This window comes from Polypterus senegalus, chromosome 4 (assembly GCF_016835505.1).
Source record: "Polypterus senegalus isolate Bchr_013 chromosome 4, ASM1683550v1, whole genome shotgun sequence".
Taxonomy (NCBI): domain Eukaryota; kingdom Metazoa; phylum Chordata; class Cladistia; order Polypteriformes; family Polypteridae; genus Polypterus; species Polypterus senegalus.
The window spans coordinates 52,733,955-52,750,148 of NC_053157.1; the positions used below are offsets into that span (position 1 = coordinate 52,733,955).

A 16,194-nucleotide genomic window follows, 5' to 3' on the forward strand; every position below is an offset into this window, starting at 1 on the left:
ATTGTTCTTTCCATTACTCACTCACTCACTATAAGTGTTTGTGAATCATTTAATCAATATTGTCACGCACAAGTGCTTCGGGAGCAGCTTAAGGACCCGGTTTGCAACGCGACAAGTCCAGTCGGGGGACAGCGACGGCGTACTAACTTTTCTCTCTTTGTTTCTCCAGAAAGACAGACACGCCGTCACCATATAACAACCCGGACAACTCAAAGAGCGACAACACTTCCGAGTTCCTTTCTTCCCTCTGCTTCCCCATTGATGACGTCAGTCTACCACAATGCATCACGCTTTACCCAGCATCCCACGACTTAATTTCCAGTCCTCCTCTATAAACTGTCCATCTTCCCTACCTAGAATGTCTTTTGTTTTGTTATGAAAACTGAACTGACCAACTTTATTTACAGTATACGGGGCGACCACCCCAAACCTTTATGAGTGTGTCTGTCTGTGATTTCAGGGCATTCCACAATACACACCTGCTTACTCACTTACTCTGCCCATCCATCCATCCATCCATCCATCCAACAATACATCCATACTTTGATAATTCAATTACAAAATGTGTCCATTTTGCATTCACTTACACAGTAGATCTGTTTGTCAATCAACCTATTAGCCCATACATCTCAATCATTTACTTACTCATGCACTCCATCCATCCATCCATGACTAACTCACTCATTGAATCAATGACTCACTATTTTGATTGACATGGCCATCCAACCATCAGTTTATCAGCAGCTGCTTACTTAACACATCCATCAGTCCACCCGCCACTCACTAAATTATCACTGTTACATTTCATGCATCATTTAATCCATTTAATCAAATCAAATCATTTAATCATTGCACACACTTTTAATCATTCACTGCATCCATCTAACAATCCATCGATTGCTTCCTCACCTATTCACTGTATCCATTTATCCATTTGTATTTCAGTGATTAAGACAATGTGTTCATCATGGCTTGTTTTGCTTTGGCACTACGTCCATCTATCCAGCTCATACACCATTCAATGGCTCACTCACCCCTACAGATCAACTAATCAATTAGTGGGCCCATTCTCTGTGAATAATTAAACAGTCAGTAAGTCAATTAACTAATATGTCCAATATAAGTCATCTCTTTGTTATTTTGTTCTCTTCACTTATACAGGCTTCTCAGGAAAATCAAACTACTGCATTTCAGACAAAATTTAAAAAAACCAAGACAGACACAAGTAAAACTGGTGATGGACTAGCAATTACGTGTCACAGGTTAAGTGGGAGAGTACCCAATATTTTTACACTGTTTATATCGATTCATGGCATTGTCAACACCACATGTTTATTGGAGCCTCATGTGTTTAAAATTAAGCAGATGCCATAGCAGTTTGAACCAGATACACAGAGTACTGTCTAAATGAGTAGCATCTGTTGGTAAGGAGAGCAGCTGTCTCAGACTGTGGGAAAAAGTCAGTTCAAGCACCAGGCTCTCTGCAATGGAGTTTCACGATGAACAGCAAATGTAAAGTCAAAGTGGAGTGGCTTAATTAAATGAGGTCTTGTAATGAGTTCAGGCTGGATGGGGTGACATCGGTGAACAAGGACATTTAGTCCAGATGGCTCATGTGTGTAGCTAGTGATGTAGCTCATCAAATTATTTTGTTAAGGAGACCTGAGTGGCCAGGCTGGACAAAGACATATAGTGATATTTTCTTTGATCTATAAAGTTAATAATCTAAATTTTTAAATCCTGAAATATTTTTAGTGGTGTGTCAATTATTTTAATAAAATTAACACAACACCCTTAGAGAGCTCAGAAGGCCACCTACTTTAAACGTTTTCCTGGTCCAGAGTTGGAAGTGCTTTAAAATACCAGTCGATGACCAGTAAATTGACTACTTGTTAAAGTGTTTCCAGTGGCCTGTGGAAATGTATTGTAACGAAATAATGTCGTGACTGATCGCTAGATGTTTATAGGTCTGATGGAGACTTGCATTGGGACATTTTAGCATCTCCCTGTTAACATGTTCTGTTTAACTTCACTTCCTTGAAAATGCTCAAACGGTGATCATGCAAATCACACAAATCCCACATGTATGTAGTGCCTAAAAAGTATTGAACCCCTCACACTTAATTGTTATACCATTGAATCGCAGTGGATTTAATTTGGCCTTTTTAACACTAATCAACAGAAAAAGACTTTATTGTCAAAGTCAAAACAGATCTATGCAAGGTGGTCTAAATTAAGTGTAAATAGAAAGCACTAAGTAATTGATTGCGTAAATAATAAAGGAATATGACACAGCTGGATAATGTGATAGCAGTCATACCACATATTAGCTTTTAGGTAGTAAAGAGCTGAGAGAGACAGTTAGCCCATAAAGGACAAAGCATAATTAAGGGGCCAGAAATGAAGACAAAAGAAAACTTCATCAACAAGATGGAAAAATACAGTTCAGGGGTTGTAACCAAGAAAATATCTTAATCACTGAATACCCATCAGAGTCCAGTGAATTCAATCAGTAAGAAACGGAAAGTGTGTGACACAACTGTAAATCTGCCTATAGCAGGCCGTCCACAAAAACTGAGTGAACTTGTAAGAGGAAGACTAGTGAGGGAGGCCAATATGAGACCTATGAGAACTCTGAAGGCCTTAGAGAGAGACTGTGCAGACGACAAGTGCTGCCTGTGTGCTTCACCTGTCACAGCTTTATGGTAGAGTAACAAACAGAAAAAACACACATGATATCTCTTAGATAAGGTTTGCCAGTAGGCACATGAAAGATTCTGAAGTCCTTTGCAAGAAGGTTCTGTGGTATGATAAGCCCAAAAATTCTGATTTTTGGCCATCAGCCTAAATGCCATGTTTGATGCAAGCCAAGCACTGGACATTATCAGAAACACACCATCTCCACAGCGAAGCGTGGTAGTAGCAGCATCAAACCGTGTGGATGCTTCTCTGTAGCAGGCTCTTTAAGGCTTGTGAGGGTAGAGAGTAAAATGAAGGCAGCAGAGTACAGGGAAATCCTGAAGAAATACTGATGCAGTCTGCAAGAAGCCTGTGCTTTGGGAGATTTGTTTTCCAGCAAGACAATGAGCCCAATTATAAAGCCAAAGCTACACAGAGTCCAGATCTTGGATCCAATTGGTCACCCACAATCTCCCTGCAATATAATAGAGCCTGAGCAGTCTTACAAAGAAGAATGGAAAAAAAATCATGGTGTCCAGATGTGGAAAGCTGAAGGAGACCTGTGGACATGGACTCAAGGCTGGCATGGCTGCCTAAGGTGTATCTACTAACTACGGACTTGAAGGAGGTAAACACTAATCTAAATTATTTTGTGTTTTACATTTGTGTTTAATTAGACCACTGTGTAGCAATCTGGTATCGCATTGACATTATAGGTTACTTTTTATTTGATCAGTGTCAAAAAAGGCAAATTAAATCCACTTTGATTCAATGTTGGGTAAAAATAAAATGTGAAAATTTCATGGACACTTTTTACAGGCACCGTAATGACTTTTAATTTTGTCCCATTCTTTCCAGGGTTGCAAAAACTACAGACAGAAAAGGCTAAAACATCTTCCTTAAACAGAATTAGGTTGTGTTTGATACTTGTCCAAGTTAGGCCAGTTGCAAATGGTAACAATTAGTCGATTGACTTGGTTTAGCATTGACGCATAGAAATGTGCCATACTCATCTCAGGTAAGTATGAAAGGTGACAGTTCAGGAACAACCTTGAAAATGTTTTTTTGTGGAAGGTTATTTTGAGTTTCAATATGTTCTTCTCCACCCCCACTGATTTTTGCGTAATTGTTTTCACAAATCCATTGATAAAAGCTTGACGCGTCATCCCTTTAAGGCCTTGAGAGACCCTTTGGGGTTGTATTTACGTTCCCATGTATCTATTACTTCTGACCTCAAATGCACCATATTATTTTCGAACATTACACAATATTTTTTGTTAGAGACAATAAATCAATCAATCGCAGGTAATGGCACTCCTTGCACTTTAGATTTAATGACATGGCCAGGCCTGTCGTACACTCCTCTTTGTAAAGAAACACTGCTTGTACCCTTTTATAAATGTACTTCCACTTCATTTCCATATTCTTTCATTGTAGCTTTTATTGTATAAATCTTATACTGGCAAAGATATAATCAAATCATCGTATAAATGCTGTGTTAATGCTATAATAGATGAAGGCCTTTTTTTATAAGGCTTCAGTGAGTATGTTTACATGCACACTCAAAACTGACATAAGGTGAGTAATCCAGGCAGAAAACTGGAATCTGAAAAATAAAACATTTACATGCGTGAGTCTACTTGTGGAGTTCTCCTTATGTCATAAAAATGTGCTAAAAAAAGTACAAATCAACTGCCACCAAAAATCCAAAAAACAAGCATGGAGCCTGGGTCTCCCAAATTGGCACTGCTGATTTTATTAACATCAACATAAACATCCTTTTCTTAAATATTGAGAGATACTATTTCAACTAAGACAAGAATAATATGATCCCCCCAGCATTTGACTCAGGAACTGTATCTAGTTGGATGCTTCCACCATTTTCTACCTGTGGCTGCTGGATCTTGACTTTGCTGACGATGCTGTGATCTTCACAGAGTCAATGGAGGCTTTGATCGGGGAGCTTGAGAGACTGAGCGAGGAGTCTGAGTGTCTGGGCTTGCGAATGTCCTGGATAAAAACCAAGATCCAGGCCTTTTATGACCTCTTGGGCAAAGTCATTAGCAGTGTGTCTGTTTGCGGAGAGAGTGTCGACCTTGTTGAGAGGTTTACTTACCTTGGTAGTGACATTCATGTCACTGGTGACTCTTCCTATGAAGTCAGTAGATGGATTGGGAGAGCATAGGGGGCCTATGAGGTCACTGGAAAGGGGTGTGTGGTGCTCCTGATATCTATGCAAAAGGACGAAGGTTCAAGTCTTTGCAGTCCTGGTGCTTCCTGTCTTACTATATGGTTGTGAAACATGGTCGCTATCCAGTGACCTGAGATGAAGACTGGACTCCTTTGGCACTGTGTCTCTCCGGAAAATTCTTGGGTACCATTGGTTTGACTTTGTGTCGAATGAGTGGTTGCTCATGGAGTCCCGAACGTGGCACATTACCTGCATTGTGAGGGAGCGTCAGTTACGGCACTACGGCCATGTGGCGCGTTTCCCCGAGGGTGATCTGGCTCATACGATTCTCATTGTTGGGGACCCAAATGGCTGGACCAGGCCAAGGGGTCGCCCATGTAACACCTGGCTGCAGCAGATAGAGGGTCATTTCTGGAGGGTAGGACTGGACCGCGTGTTTGCCTGGGGGGTTGCCAACCAGGATCCCGAGCTGTTTCGACGTGTAGTGGGTGCGGCAACACACTGTATCAGTGCATGCTCCCCAACTTCACTTGACTTGCTGCTGGATACGTGTGTGAAGCAAAGACATGCGCAGAGTGCAATGGATATGCAGCGACTATGAAATCCTTAACTGCAACCCAATTAAGGATTTACATGGCCACATAACTGGGATACACTTGGAGAAATCTATGTGAGTTAACGTAGTTTCTCAGAGACAAACATCCTGGTTTTTCTAACCAGAATAACGGTATATGACATTTTTGAAATCTGGTTTCTGTGGATAACTGAATTATTTAAGCAAATGTAAACACACTAAGTATCTGCTCCCTAATCCTAATTTCTGTCCAAGTGAACACCTCAGGTATTTCTATATTTGAAGCACCTCAGCTTCATCTCCCTGAAGGTGACTAGTCAGGGAAAAAAATCTGCTGCGTAAAGATCTTAGAGATAGGGTGAGAAGCACTGACATTCGTCTCGGAGCTGAGCTGCTGATCCTGTGCATTGAAAGAAACCAACTAAGGGGGTTCGAACATCTGATATGGATGCCTCCTGGATGCCTCCCTGTGGAGGTTTGTACAGGCATGACCAGCTGGAAGGAGACCCCGGCAAATACCCAAGGCATGCTGGGAGAATAATATCTCTCAGATGACCTGGGAACACCTTTGCATCCTGCAGTATGAGTTGACAAGTGTGGCTGGGGAAAAGGACATTTAGGCCTCCCTGCTAAGATTGTTTCCCCTGCAACCCGGCTTCAAATAGTGGCAGATAATGAATGAATGTATAAATGAATGTATAAAGGTCAACATTAAAGGGGCCAGGATAGTCCATGAGAGCCCCTTTGTTGCTTACTGCCCTTCTGATGTACAGCTCTGTAGTCTCACAAATTGCCCAATCTAACATACAGAAGTCATATTTCCCGGAAAGACCAGACATTGTTGTGTAATTAAACTTTAATGGCAATGCCTAGGGAGTAAATCAGGCAGTTTATATACACTTAGCTTGTGTCCGGTTAGTCCCAAGTGCCTGTAAAACCAAGGCATCTAATTTAACTGAAATCTGAGGCTCTAACCACATTTGGAGGACTAATATGGTCTTAGTGGTCTCGTCTGCTGGAGACTGAATCCATGTCAGAGGCTCTTAAAAAGGCCTTTTATTTATGTAACCCACTTCTTTTCTAACAATCTTGTAAATATGTATTGATTTTGTTTTTGTTGGTTTCTTGCCCAGTACAGTTAGCAAAACCCGTAATCTCCAGTGAAACAAACAGCATTTCCTCACGCACCATATTGAATGATAGGAGCATCAAGTGGGAAATCCATTGCGGTTATCCTTAAGTGGGATAACTGGAGAATCAAAGTATGTCCCAATTGTTTAGAAAGGTAACACTCCAAAATACTGATGACCAACATTTTCCTATGTACTTCTGTCCTACTTAGATAAAAGATATTTTCAAGTACATGCTACTCAGTTATGTATTTACCTGCATTACTGTGTTATTTTAATTACAATTTCATGCCAGAGAGGCATATGTTTGTAATGGACATGTTGGAAGATGCTTGGCCTGAAGATGCATATCTCTATCAATCAATCAAATCTATTTTCTATGTGGCGTGGCACAGTGGTATGGCATTGCAGCTCCTTGGGTTCCTGTTCTATTCCCAGCCCAGCCAGTGTCTTATTAGTGTTTGCACATTTATTTTATTTCTGAGTCGTCTTCTTCCCTTTTTCTCCCACACTGTTTGATGTCACCTTGTGTGCTGTCTCTAAATTACTGTGTACATGATGGTGTCTGCTGCTTATCTTGTCTCTCTTAGACCTTCTACTGGAGTATGTGAGGTTAAAGAGTGGATGGACATGAGTAATGTGTATGCAGAACTCCTAGCATTATCACCAAAAGTGTTTTTTCAGTTTTTCTCAGACAGGTTTGAACCAGCTCTGAATGAATTTCACCGCTTCTGTAAAATCTACTCCAGTTAAATTGAAAGCAATGGAAGATTAGCTGCTGAGATAAACCCACAGTGTGAGAGTCTTACACGGAGATTTCTTGGAAGCATTTGCGTCAGTAACTGAGAGAGGCAATGCGGTTATTTGTCACTAAGCTCTAGCTGCATATTTATAGCCACATGTGAGAAGCGCTTTTTTGTGCTTTTGAAGGCTGAAAATTTTGTTTTTAGTCATCTGAAAGTTTACACTATGTGAATATTTATTGAAGTCTCCCTTGTGTTTCAATTGATTTGCACCTTTTCAGTATTTAGATAACAAAATGTGAACTCTAAATTAGTAAACCATGGAGTTCGCAGGAATGAAAAATTTGCATTTGCATGTAGACAGTGAAAGCAGCAAAAGTACTAACGAGAGAAACTGAAATGAGGGAAAATGTTAACAGTTTATCTATTTATGTGCAACACTAGAGCCAAGACTCCTCAGTGTTAGATCAGGCTCATGTGATGATTGACTAAATATTCTTTCATTAATCTGAAGATGCAAAGTTTTTATTATCATGTTTTCTGAGCAACTTCAGGCTCACAATTACCTATTGATGTACTGTATATTTTAATATACATCTGCTAGGGCACCATGCTGCCTGTGCAATCTAAGTTTGCTGTACAGCTCTAGATTATTAAAAATGCAGATTTCACAATTATCCAGCAGAAAATGAAAAAAAAGCTTACAATAGATAGATAGATAGATAGATAGATAGATAGATAGATAGATAGATAGATAGATAGATAGCCATATACAATACTAGGTAAGATAGCTTTGAAATATATTATATTAAATACTAGCAAAATACCCACGCTTTGCAGCGGAGAAGTAGTGTGTTAAGGAAGTTATGAAAAAGATAAGGAAACATTTTAAAAATAATGTAACATGATTGTCAATGTAATTATTTTGTGACTGTCATGGGTGTTGCTGTCATCAAGGATTTGACTATCATTATTTCTTTCAATAATTTTCGTATTTGGAGGATGTGTTGCGTTCAAGTTACATTCCATGTTTGTCTAGTCTATCCCTGGCCATCTCATCTTCGTTGTCAACCTTTGTAAAGATACAGTAACAGGTATCATTCCTCGAAGTGTTCACTACCCAAATCGGTACTCGTGAATCTAAGATGTTTAACAGGCATTCCTGGTATTAAGTTGTGGATTTGCCTGCGAATATTTAGCAGCAGCGTGTCTATGAACGTAATTTAAACTTAAGCTTTACACCTTGCTTTCCTATTGATGTGTGTACAAAGGCTTGTTCAGCGTCAGAGGGTTGTTCCTTTCCTACTGCATCAATAAGCAGCTCGTCTTCCTCTTTATCTGAGACATCACACACTGAATACACGGGTTTACTTTTCCCAGTCCTGTAAAGTCAGTTCACGTGAGCCGCTTGGAGTACATGCATCGAAGGTTCTCAGCTTTACTTGTGCTATGTCGTGCGGTCTTGCGATGTCCACGGCTTTATTTAATGTTAGCTCAGACCCGGCACTTAAAAGTTTCTCTCGCACTTTTGCTGAGTTTGTGCCAAACACTATTCTATCCCTGACCATCTCATCTTCATTTGCATAAGCACAGTCCTTCACCTGCGAATATTTAGCGTTAGCGTGTCTATTGGATTGCTGCACAAAGCACCCTCCTCTCCACAATACTCATAAATACTCCACAATACAATCAATAAACCAATCCTCCTCTCCCAGACGCATTGCCACCCTTCCACCCAGCTAAGCTCACCGTCTGAGGATTACCCACAGTCTTTTATAGTCCTTGACCCGGAGGAGTTTCGCTCCTTCTGTCCATGTGACTAGGAACACTTCTGGGTCAGATAAAAAGTCCTTTTTCTTCACCCCGGAAGCACGTCATTCCTCTGTCCATGTGACTTGGACGTACTTCCGGGGCATAAGGCAAATATTCTTTGCTCCTCCTCCCTGCAGTTCCATCTAGTGGCTCCTGTGGTATCCAGCAGGGCTGAGGATGAAAACTCCATTTTACATAATTCCCTGCTGGTATTCGGGGCACTTCCATGCTGCAGGGAGGGCTCCACCTGGCGGTCTGGGGGTATTGGCCGGGATGACTGGCCGGCCATAGACCACAATAGATAGATAGATAGATAGATAGATAGATGTGAAATTCTACAAGTTGATTTGTCAAGTTTGACTTTTTTTTTATAATAAGTAAATTTCACTATCATTATGCTGTCAATAAGAAATTTAAACATAATGTAGCATCAGTAGCTATTGTGTTTTAGGCCTTGTTTTCAAAAGCATCAGTGACTAGTTATCAACAATACTGTAACCAATGGCTTTTTTAAAAAAGAAATTAGGTAGCAACTGTAACAATCACATTCAGAACCCAGTTCTTTTCTTCTGTGGAGGTTTATAGAAAGTTCTCCATGATGAAGTGGTTGTATCATCTACCTTCAAACGATTTCTCCTAGTGTTTTCTTCAAATGGATAAAATGAGATACTTTTAAACATAAGGCACAGAAATCTTTCCCCTTAATAAGCTGAAATAAAACACCACCCAGGTTTTGAATTTTAGAAATCTGTACTGACATCATCATTAACTTTTGGTTTAATCAACATCCTTTCTGTTCTTTCTGTTTCATTTGTTTTCTAGATAAAAAGCCTTCACAAAGGTGACCTGCATTTACTAAAACTGTCTTAATTTATTTAATTAGTTGTGCCACAAAAGAGCAGAAGTGACGCCCACCTTAAGAGCTACAGTGGTGTCCGTGTTAGGCTTAGAGGCAGGTCATTTGGGTTGTTGGTTGTGTTTAGGGTAAAGGTTAGGGTTAATGATTTTTAAACTGTTGATTAGACAGAAGTGCATATACATTTCCTGTTCTCACCTCCATGCCCCTGCTGTGTTTTACTTTACTTCACTCCTGCAGACCCACCCAAAAGGTTACTGTAGACAAACAGACTATACTGTATTGATCTCAAGTGGATCCCGTAAATAATTTCATCTTTGTCTTAGGAAGCTGTGGCTTTTAACACTTTTGACTTAACCCCACAGTTTATTAAAAGGAAAACAAATCGCAGACTACTGTGTGCCCTGCAAATGCTTGCCACATTATTAACTTTGCAACACCTTTGCTGTCATTGCTCCAGGAAAAAAAAAACAATTAAACAGTTAAGATGGTTCCTGTTGCTTTGTCTGCCAGCCTGTGTTTTACTTGAGTGCCGCCTTGGCTGCTGCATTGGCACTTCATGGGTCCAAAGGCCTTCGGCTGTCAGCCTGATGGTCTTTGTGCAGTTTGCATATTGTTGTGTTCACACAGTTTAATGTGGATACTTTCACATCTTAAAAACACTAATGTTTTTCTGAATTTTATGGTTCTTACCTTGCCTGATGCAAATGAGTGTAACTGTTTACAAATATTAATAACAGATGGTGCACAGTAAGGTTAAGAAATGTGCGAAGTGTCACACAGTGAATCAGAGTTGAAGACTGAGTTGGCACCTTTGTTGGCTTAATTTCCAGAGCTTTAGCCACTGTGTTACATTGCCTGCTTGATGTCCTTACTGCAAGATCAAGTTCAAAACATGGATATTCAGTGGAAAATGTTTTATAAATTCTTTATTTGTAGTTGGGATGATTTATAAATCATAAATGTAACTTTATGATGCATATCCTTAGATATTAGTCTATTAGGCAAAATAGCATGAGATCTGCGATGGCATCTTCTCCTTGACTTGAAGAAAACTGAATACACAGTGGCATCTGCTACAGGGGGTTGGCTACCATACTGCTTTGTTTTGATAGATATTCACTGAACAGAATCACTGACGCCATCTTTATCTTTGTGTGTCTCTTTGGTTTGCTCTGGAGGTGTCATGAAAAGGACTATATAATGTGCTCTATTTGAATGATTTTTTTTGAATGCCACAGAGATTAGCAAAACTTTTTTGTTAAGGGTATTAGAAGTGAATACTGAAGAATCTTCTACAGATCTGAAACACAGGTAAACAAATGACATTTCAGCACAGCAAAATGCTACCCCAAAACCTGAAGACTAAAGGAAAAAGCAAAATTTTAAGCCAGAAGTAAAGTAGTGTGAAAGATACACACACAGGCGGACACCATTTGCTCCATCACCCACGTTTATTTACACAATTATATACAAAGTCAAGTGCACCGCCACCAAACCCCCCAAAGTCTAGGCTTTCAATAGCCACTTTCTTCTCACACACACAACACACGGGCCTCTCCTCGCCTCCTCTGCCTTGACCTTGTCTTCCTCCTCACCCGACTCCAGCCTTGATTACAGGGCGGCGGCTCCTTAAGTAGGTGGCTGATTGGTGACCACACCCGGCCACCTGTGACAGTAGTTAAAGTTCTTTATTGGCAAATTTTATAAGGCCTGGCGTCTTACACTTTGTGTTGAATGAGTGGTTGCTCACAGAGTCCCGAATGGAGCACATTACCTGCATCGTAAGGGAGCGTCAGTTAAAGCAGTATGGCCATGTGGCACGTTTCCCAGAGGGTGATCCAGCTCATATGATCCTCATTGTTGAGGACCCGAGCCACTGGACCAGGCCAAGGCGATGCCCACGTAACACCTTACTATGGCAGATAGAGGGTCATTTCCGGAGGATGAGACTGGACCGTGTGTCTGCCTGGGTGGTTGCCATCCAAGATCCTGAGTAGTTTCATCATGTGCATGTTGCCCAACCTGACATGACCTCACCTGTCTTCTTCATGTTCAGATACAACCTTAAATGTGCTGCCATCTCTTAAAGCAGTGTTGGTGTGTTGATGTCATGTCATCACGCATTACCTTGGAAACGTGGCCAGTAATGAATAACATTGCCATAGACAGCAACCATTGAAAACTATGCCTAAAATGATGGTCAAAATGGCACTGCGATAATGTCATAAAACTTAATAACGTAAAATACTTACAATAATGGAAATTATAACAAGAAGTCTAGGGTAACATCCTGGGTCCTCCCTGCACAGAATTTGCAAGTCTTCCTTGTATATGGTTGGGTTTCCTCTGGGTGCTCCGGTTTCTTCCCACAGTCCAAAGACATGTAGGTTAGGTGAACTGGTGTTGCCGAATTGATCTGTGAGTTAGGTGTGTGTTTGTGAGATCACACTGTAATGGACAGGCCCTCAGTCCAAGTTCCTGCCTTCTGCTTGATGCTTGCTAGGATCGGCTCCAGCTTACCTGCTGCCCTGCTCAGGATAAAGTAGGTTTAGATTAACAAGTTCCTAACATTACAACTGAACTTTGAGATTTCTTTCTTGGAGTTTTCTTCACAGCATTAAGTATGTTAATAAAAATGTAATATTGTTACTGTGTAATACAGTTAAACTAATGTCTTTTGAAGCTGCAATAGTTTCTATTTTATAGTTTATAAGCTAAACAAATCTAAACAACACACATACAAATAATTCTGTGCTAATCAATCAGACCTATTCTCCACAGACAAAGATCTGATGTCTCCACCAGTTTTTAACTGTTATTGCCCTGCCCAGGTCACTTATCAGGATGACAAAAGTTTTCCCTCGGGAATTCTTGTGATGAACAGGCAGGGTGGAGTTGAAAAACAGGTCAGGTCTCTCCTTTTGATCTGCAAAAAGACAGCCGGCTCTAACAACAACTTATAACAGAGGCAGTAAACAATATAGGATGTGTGTTACGTCATATGGCCTTTTGCTGAACTATGCAAAAAAAGCATAAAAAGGTTTATAGGCTAATTATTAAAGATTTAAGGGGAAATCAATTTCTGTTCTTCTTAGAAGAAGAAGAGCAAGTCAACACTTGTTTTACGTCATTCTTTATTTTATCCTTCGATTTTCACAGCAAGTACACCTCTGCAATGGCTGATAAGGAAAAGAAACTATTACGATTAGATGAAAAAAGGAAAATATATTGAACATTCATTCATTTTCTAGTACAAATATTCAATACAAGGCAAGAACCAAACCTGGATAGCGTTTGTCCCTCACACGGCACTCCATGCAATCCCTCTTACAGGTTTAGTTCCCCGAGTATGTAGTTTGCTCACAATAACTGTTTTAGTTATGTACTGTATAATCCATGCATTCAGTCATTATCAAACCAGCTTGATCCAGTTCAGGGTTGTGAAGGTAACGATATATAAAGAGGTGATAATGTACTGTTTGTACCATGTTTTGGGGGGTTTTGACGCATGCAAGTTTCAGCTCTGCCCTTATTTTTTGTGAATATTTTTATCATATGTTAAATAATTTTTTGCACTGCCATCTTGGATTGTAGTTTTTGGTGCACCGTTTTGTGTAAATTTGAATAATTACAGCCATATATTTGATGGTCTTTATACCCATTCTTGGTCACATGACATATTAGGTCATCACTGCCTGTCTATACAAAGTGCCAGTGTGCGACTCTCACTATCCAAGTTTCTGAATATTGTGATAAATCTTTATGATGCATTTAGCAATTTAAAAGGGCTTTGTGTTTGTTTCTCTATTGAGATTTTTCATTTGTGCATTGGGTTTGGTACTTTAGTTTCTTGATTTTCTTGGGTTCGTTTCAGACAACAATTCTCTCTTTTTCTCCTGGTGTGCTGCAAAGCGATTCTGGGTTTGCCATGTTTCATTGGTTGCAGAACCCTTTTTAAGGTGTTGCTTTTTTATTTTGAAATTTTGTGTCATAATATGTTCTATTAGGCTGTTGTACTTAGATGTTGTGGAATATGGCCGGCCATTCATCCCGGCCAATACCCCCAGGCTGCCAGGTGGAGCCCTCCCTGCAGCATGGAGATGCCCCAAATGCCAGCAGGGAATTATGGACATTGGAGTTTTCCTTTACAGCCCTGCTGATACCATGGGGGCCACTAGAAGGCGCTGCAGGGAGGAGCAGTGAGTATTTGCCCTATGCCCCGGAAGTACGTCTAAGTAACATGGACAAGAGGAATGATGTACTTCCGGGATGAAGAAGAGGATTTTATCTGACCCAGAAGTGATAAGGAGTCACATGGACTGAAGGATGAGAAACACTTCTGGGTCAGGGACTTTAAAAGAGACCGTGAAACACCAGAGCGTTGAGCTGAGCTGGGTGGAAGGGTGGCAGTGCATCTGGGAGAGAAGGATTGTGATTGATTATTGATTTATTATTGTATTGGAGAATTATATGAGTATTGTGAAGAGGAGGGTGCTTTGTGCGCTGTTGTTTATTAATAAAGTCAAAATTTGGACTTTTATTTGGTGTCTGGCATATTGTCCGACGGTTCAAGGGAGTGATAGCGCCCCCTATCTGTCACAATGTGTTTCTGTTAGTTAACTGAATGCTTGTGTTCTCTTAGTAATGAAATAAACAACTTCTGGTATCCTCTGTGTCATCTGTATGGCTGACACACTATAATAGCTTCATTCTAATTTATAATGTATGTCACCCAAGATGTAACATATCTTATTTCTATCAGACCCAAGATGAAATATCAGTCTATTACAGGGCACACTTACACACACACACCATCTCTCAATCACACCAGCCTAATCAGAGTTGTCAAATAATGTAACCTGCACATCTTTGGGACATGGCCTGAAAAACCAAGCACTCTGAAAAAAATCTACTCAGACACAATGGACAAATTTTGACTGGTTTGCATTTGAACCCACATCTATGAGCGAAACACCAAAACACTAGGCCTTGCACCCAATACTGTGTTTGGCCCCTTTAACCCTAAATTGAAAATTTCTTTGTGGATTCTCAAGAAATGAGGCAAGTTACAAACTCACTTTTCCCCACTATGTTAGCATTTTTGTGTGCCTTCTCATATAATGTAAAAAACACCCACTGTGATTGTCACGTCAGCCTATCTCTCTGTCAGTCTGCATGAAATAAGTCATCTCCCAGTGGCCACATTTTATTGAAATGTGGCACACTTATTCTTCAAGGAAGTTTGTGGAGAGACTTCACTTTTCATTGAAACATCACAAAATAGAGCACACTGCACATATTTTTGAAATTTCAGTATCTCCCATTGAAGAACATTGGTGACTTGGCAAACATACTGTATCTATCTTAAAACTGGGAAACATTCTGTGTGGCTTTTATTTCAAATTAGTTTACTGTTTCAAATGTACCTTGAGAGATGTACCTTAAGTTTGTATATTTAGTATGTTTTCCTCTTTTACCTTTCTAACAGCTGCTTCTTACGACAAAATGGATCCCGAGTACAAGTTAGTCAAAGGCCAGGAGAGTCACGCTCATTACATCTGTTACACCAGCTCACTTCTTCTACTGCTTGAGGTAAGTTAACTGTAAAAGTAAAGGAAAAAGTCACTGATGTAGAAATTAATGTAAGAGGAAAGGATTATGTAAGTGTCTCTTTGTAAGCACAGAGTGAACAAATACATACTGTGGTTGAGGGATGATGTTAAAAGTCCAAAAAAATGTTGGGGTGTAAGCTGGGTCAGCCTGTTTACTACTATATCTTTTGCACAGAAAAGAAACAATCGTAATACCACAAAAGCAAAAGAAAACATCAGGCAATGCTGTTATTTAAAAGAAGTCATTGCTGCTCAGTAAAGTGGGTCTGGCATGGTGGAGCATGGCCAGGGCTGCCCTTTGTCACCGATTCTGTTCATAACTTTTATGGATAGAATTTCTAGGCGCAGCCAGGGTGTTGAAGGGGTCCGCTTTGGTGGACTCAGGATTGGGTCACTGCTTTTTGCAGATGATGTTATCCTGTTTGCTTCATCAGGCCGTGATCTTCAGCTCTCTCTGGATCGGTTCGCAGCTGAGTGTGAAGCGGCTGGGATAGGAATCAGTACCTCCAAATCCGAGAGCATGGTCCTCAGCCGGAAAAGGGTGGAGTGCCCTCTCAGGGTTGGGGGAGAGATCCTGCCCCAAGTGGAGGAGTT

The 16,194-nt window shown here is 40.4% G+C and overlaps 1 long non-coding RNA gene across 2 annotated transcripts in view; it reads left to right on the forward strand.

Moving 5' to 3' along the window:
- The first annotated feature begins 2,991 nt into the window (after positions 1-2,991).
- Positions 2,992-16,194, forward strand: part of LOC120528569 — a 71,693-nt gene continuing 58,490 nt past the window's right edge. The window contains exons 1-2 of one of the 2 annotated variants that reach the window (XR_005633544.1): positions 2,992-3,307; positions 15,477-15,580. This is a non-coding gene — a long non-coding RNA (uncharacterized LOC120528569). Of the gene's footprint in view, positions 3,308-3,610; positions 3,698-15,476; positions 15,581-16,194 lie in introns of those variants that run through there. The other variant, XR_005633545.1, reaches the window with a different exon arrangement.